This window comes from Pyxicephalus adspersus, chromosome Z (assembly GCF_032062135.1).
Source record: "Pyxicephalus adspersus chromosome Z, UCB_Pads_2.0, whole genome shotgun sequence".
Taxonomy (NCBI): Eukaryota; Metazoa; Chordata; class Amphibia; order Anura; family Pyxicephalidae; genus Pyxicephalus; species Pyxicephalus adspersus.
In genome coordinates this window covers 15,253,564-15,259,366 of record NC_092871.1, presented here as the reverse complement: position 1 = coordinate 15,259,366, position 5,803 = coordinate 15,253,564, and positions in this window count along the sequence as shown.

Here is a 5,803-nt window from a genome sequence, read left to right as displayed (position 1 = left end):
TGTACAAAATCTGTAGAAGTTTTTTAATGTGTCCCAACAGAATTTGGTTGATCAGTTTATAGTTTATTGTACTGTTTCCCAACCAGGGTTCCATGGAAGGTTTATACAGAGGTTGCTTGGGGTCCCTTGAGCAATGAGCAATTTATGCTTTAAAGGCAAAGTTTGGTAGCACCAATGATCTTTTAACTGTAAGAGTGACATTCTTTCCAATGGCCAGCAATATAAGTGACATTCTTACGATTGATAAGCACACTAATGTACTGAGCTGTGGTTATACTGATTATAGTAGGGGTTCTACAAGACCTGGAAGTTTCTGTTCACGGTTTCCCCCATGTTATAAGAGTTGAGAAACACTGCTCTAATGCTCTAATGCATGTATAAATAAATCCAGTTCATGTCTCACATCCTGGTAGTGAGTCTCTATTATGGTGTTGGAACCATTAAATGACGTTTTCAGCTCCAATACCAAGGCCTCCATCTCTTTGATCTCCAACTAAATGAGCTGGAAGTCCAGCTCAGTGTAGGAGAGACGTCCATTCTCCATTAGTACCACACGTTTTGTCAGATTTTTCATCTGTTCCATGTAAACAACCAGCGTGGTTTCATAGTTTTGGATCTATATAGAGAAAGGACAATAGTTAGTGCAAATTTTACCCCACTAATCACGGCACTAATAATTATAATAAACCTAAAATAAATAATTTTTGTCTAGAATTTATAGGTGAGAAATCTTCTTAAAATATTAAAACACTTAGTAGCCATTTTGGCTTCCAACCATAAACAAATAAAATGCTTTAAAGAGTGGAATCTTGGACTGGTTTTACTGCTGCCATTTTATCTAAAGCTAATAGTTGCTTGTGGGTTATCAGTAACTGATACAACACATTTCCCTGGCATCAGCTCCATGGCGCAAAGTACATTGCAGCAGTATACAGAAATTCCACAGACAATGGGCTTACTTAAGAAATTAAGAAATCCATTCCGTGTTTGCTGGATTACCCAGCTTCACTTATGAAAGTGTATCCTTTCCAGCCTTGGAGAGCTTTAATAAATGTTCCTAATTCCACCATGTGGTCTATTCCATGAACATGTGTGCAGAATCATTTAGCATTGGGGTTCATATACAGTGCTCAACCCAGAATTTTTTTTAAGCTGTGTGGGAAGCAAATTTAAGGGGGGTAAAGTCCCTATATTGTGACCCAACTTATCAGTAACCATCCTAAAACAGACAGGTGGTTGCTGAAAAGTACCGAGTGGTGCACCCTGCTAAAAGGGGCTGGGGAGAACACTGATATACATCATTGGGTCATCCTTATTGGCATTGATTTATATCTCTGAACAATGCAATTGACAGACTATTACTTGGGATATAACATTTTTTTTAAATGTTGTGGGTTACTGAAATGTATTTACAATGCTTGACAATGTGGCAATCCTCTGATGATGGATTGACAAAACAGACAAATATAAAAAAAAACACATAAATATGTGCTGTCATTATTTCATTTAAATCCTTTCTAGGAATGAGTATGGGGTATTAATGTACCCCTGTAGTTTCACCTCTTTATTAAGGGACAAATATTTTATTAAATAAGACTTCTGAATTCCACCATATAAAATCCCCACTTTTTTATAGTAAAACACAGGAAGCAGAGGGCATATGCTGACCTTACTTTCCTGGCTACACAGAAATGCCTGGATAATTTATCAATTTAAATGTAATGGCAAACATATATTAGTAAATGGAGAACTATGGAGAACTTAAAGGCATCCTCCCGAGCATGTTACATATGTGATTTGTTTACCTAAAAGAGCTTCTAAAAGGAACCCCCTAATGTATGATATTTTTTTTAAATGTTTTTTTATTGGTACGTTTGCTGCATAGTACTATCAGGTTCCCAAGATTTTTTTAAATGTTGCCTAGTAGCAATTTTTTAAAACATTTTATCAATCCTGGGATGATGAAATTTCCACATTTTCTGTGAAAGTTCAGTAATGAGTTGAGCGTTGGAATTGAAATGACCTTAGCTGGTACATTACTGGGTTATGCTAAGTTGAAAGTTCTTTAAGTCCCTATTAAATTTTGAATACAATCTTTCTTACAACTATTTCAAGTGCAAGTAACAAAACCCCCCTTTTTATGGAATAAGCTACAACAGAGTATTTAGTGAATCTTGAGAGGTAGGCCAACTTTTTTTGCCACTGTAAAGAATAGTAGTTTTTAAATTGCAAAAAAAAGAATGTATGTTATATCTTGTTTTCCATTTGAGGTACAAATTGTACAAATAGATAGAACTTAGTTCCTTTTTTATAGACGATATTTCTTTTTTTAGGGCTGAAGTCAGGTTGAGGTTTGCCATTTCCAGCCTCTCAAAGCGATTTGCTGGGAAAGTAGTACCTGGGAGGTTGATGGTACAACAATTCTGTTCTTATCCAATAATCCTGATCCTGACTCAGAGGTCCCATTTTCAGTCTTTTAAAGGAAAAAATGTATATGTTACTAACTAAAAATAAACAATATTAAGTCATTATACATTGTCTATCAGTCTCCTATATTTCATTTAAGATTTTGAATGCAAATAATGCAAATAACGTCAACCACATTTTCACACTGAAAACTAGATCATGTTTAGGAAAAGAGACATTTTTCCCCCTCCTTAATTAAAAGAAAAAAAATGAAAATGCATAAAAATGTAAACACATTTTTATTTCTGTTAATAGTTCTTATTCAAATCATATTATTTTAAGAAGGAAAAAAAAAACAAAAAGAACAAAAAAGAAAATAGTTTAATGAGAAATGTTTCTATTTGTTTTAAGCAAACTTTTGTTTTAAGCAAGATGTTTGCCATGCAGATTTCAAGATGCTAAGTGAAGTTATACAAAAAACTGTTTAATTGTTACATATTGAATTGGGCTGATTTGTAAAAGTAGTAAAATATAATTAATTTCCAGAATAAATTTTACTTATAAGAGTCACAAATTTGGTCAATTTTTTAACCAATTATCTGCTAGAAATTAATGCTGTTTTAATTTGCTTTCCCTTATGCATAGTTACATAGTTAGGTTGAAAAAAGTCCATCAAATTCAACCACTAGGGAAAAACATGCTATAAACCAGCATATTCAAGATAAAACCCTATAGACATAGTTGATCCAGAGGAAGGTAAAAAAAGAAAACCTTATATAATCCTGGTTCAATTAAATCCAATAGGGGGAAAAATTCCCTCCTGATCACATAAGAAAATCTGATGTCTGAATCAATAGTCTCTGTCTCCCATGAGACAATCTGAAGTCTGGATCAATAGTCTCTGGTGTAATTCCTTGTACACTTTAATACCCAGTTATATTATGTGCTTCTAGATTCTATAACTGTGTAGAAGAAGTGGCCACAGCTCCACTTTAATCTCTGCAAAAACAGCCTCTACTAACCCTAACCCTCTACTAAACCAACTCAAGGTGTTTTCCAGAACATCTGAAAGAACCCTCAGAATTATTTATAATAGAATAAGAATTTCCAGCGATTTATATCAAGTGTTTCCTAAATGCTTTGTTGTAAATGAAAACAGAGGTTGAGTGTGTTCATTCAATGTTTTTTCCCACATACGATCCAAAAGTCAAAGAAAGTATGAATTATGAGTAAAAGTTGACTGAATTCAACAAATCCAATGTGAAAAATGAACACAGTTTGGAAAAGTTTATGGGTCATGTAAAAAAGTATATACATAGACCCATAATCATATATATATATATATATATATATATAGAGAGAGAGAGAGAGAGAGAGAGAGAGAGAGAGAGAGATAGAGAGAGAGAGAGAGAGATAGAGATATGTGGTCCTGAGAATACCAGGTATTTTTTAACCATGTCACAGCTTTCCCAGGTAGTTCTTTCTTGTTGATATATTTGCCTAAAGCTAGTCATAGACATTATTATGCAGTTAGGTTTGTTCAGGCAATCAAACCACTATAGATCTCACTGTGGTAATGGGTCAATGGGTTCTATCCCATTAAAGGAGCAGAGTTGCCAATGTGACTCCATAGCTGACATGGTAGGTCTGAAGCACAGTGTCTGCAATCAGAGCTATGGATAAAGTAATGTGTGTGAAGAAAACCATGTTCTAAATGAATTATTAGGATAACTCTTCCACCACTAAAGCAGTATTGCAACCATATATTTGACATCCTAGTAAATGAATTCCATAACTATATTATATTATATTATTATATTATATATATGCCTTGAATACGCTTCTCTTGCATGCTCCTTAGGTCATACACCACAGTTAATTGTGTCAACGCCTGTTGGATCATTTCCATACTGGAAGCTTCCTTCATCTCTATTCTTGGAATTGTACTTTGTGTCTAATAGAAATCTTATATGTGCATGGTGTATTGTATAAATAATCCTAAGCAAAAAGCTATTTGTGAATTTATTTTAGCATTTAATTTGAATAAAGCTACAAATATGAAGGAACAACTGATATTGAGCTAAGATTCAAGCTAACTCCCCCTCACACTACCTCCAGCTTTAAAAACATATTTTTCTGGTATTTATTTTGATTTATGTAGCAAAACCAGAAGCCTTTTCAATTTGTTACACTTGAAACATGTTCCTACAAGTGCCCACAACCTCCTAACAAATGTTGATGATAATAATATATTCAAGGGCTTTAAAATAACTGGTAATTAAATAAAAGACAGAGAAATATAGAGTTTTCAGCACAAATATAGAAAATATCATTTGTAGTACAAGTTTACATACAAAATTATGAAAGAATTATGTCCTTTTTACCCATATCATCATAATATTCATAATATTCACAATGATCTCTACAGGATTTGATTGTTTCATTTTTAGTACCTACACTGTGGAAGCATATATGGCAAACCTATTTTGCATCTGCTAGGGATTATTTACTAGCTTTTCCCTGGAAACTTAGACTTGATTGACCTATGCTACCATTCAGCATCATACTAAAAATTACTTCAATTTCAGGTAGGATAGCAATTCCTACTTACTCTTTAACCTCACTAATACATATATTATATGATTATATATAAAGATATAAACAGAAATTCTTCTTAAATTGTAGAGACTATACTTATATTGGGGATTCTATTGGTCTATGTATGTAGCATATCTTTCTAAAAGTTTCTATTTCACTAAATTATTATACTATTGGGGTTATTCTCCAATAATTCTACTATTTGAACAACATTGGATGAAATATATGATTTTTGTAATGTTGAACATTGCAGTGTATTGAACCCTTACATTTATGTTTGTAAATTTGTATCACCTGAACCCCGTATGTATACATAGAGAACTTTTTATTGACCTATCACTACCCCTGAGGAAGCCCACTATGGCGAAACGCATTGGGTACTATGGTTGATATGAATGGGTTCATACCTACTTAACCATTGTATGATGATGTATATTTGTTTAATATTAGCTGAAACCTGTATAGTGTCACAGCAGGCCTGAACAAAACTTTGTATGTATCGCAAGAAACTATTGTGACATACCGAGAAAAGGTTGTTTTCTGTAACACTGTGTGGAAATTGATCAAATCCTGTAGAGATCATAAGGGAATATTAAGACTTATGGGTAAAAAGGATATAATTCTTTCATAATTTTGTATGTAAACTTCTACTACAAATTATAATTTCTATATTTGTGCCGAAAACTATTTTTCTCTGTCTTTTATTTAATTACCGGTATATAAACCAGAGTTAGGCACAATCAAAATATAGAGATATCCACCACACACATACTCTAAGGATATAAAAAATCTTTAAAAT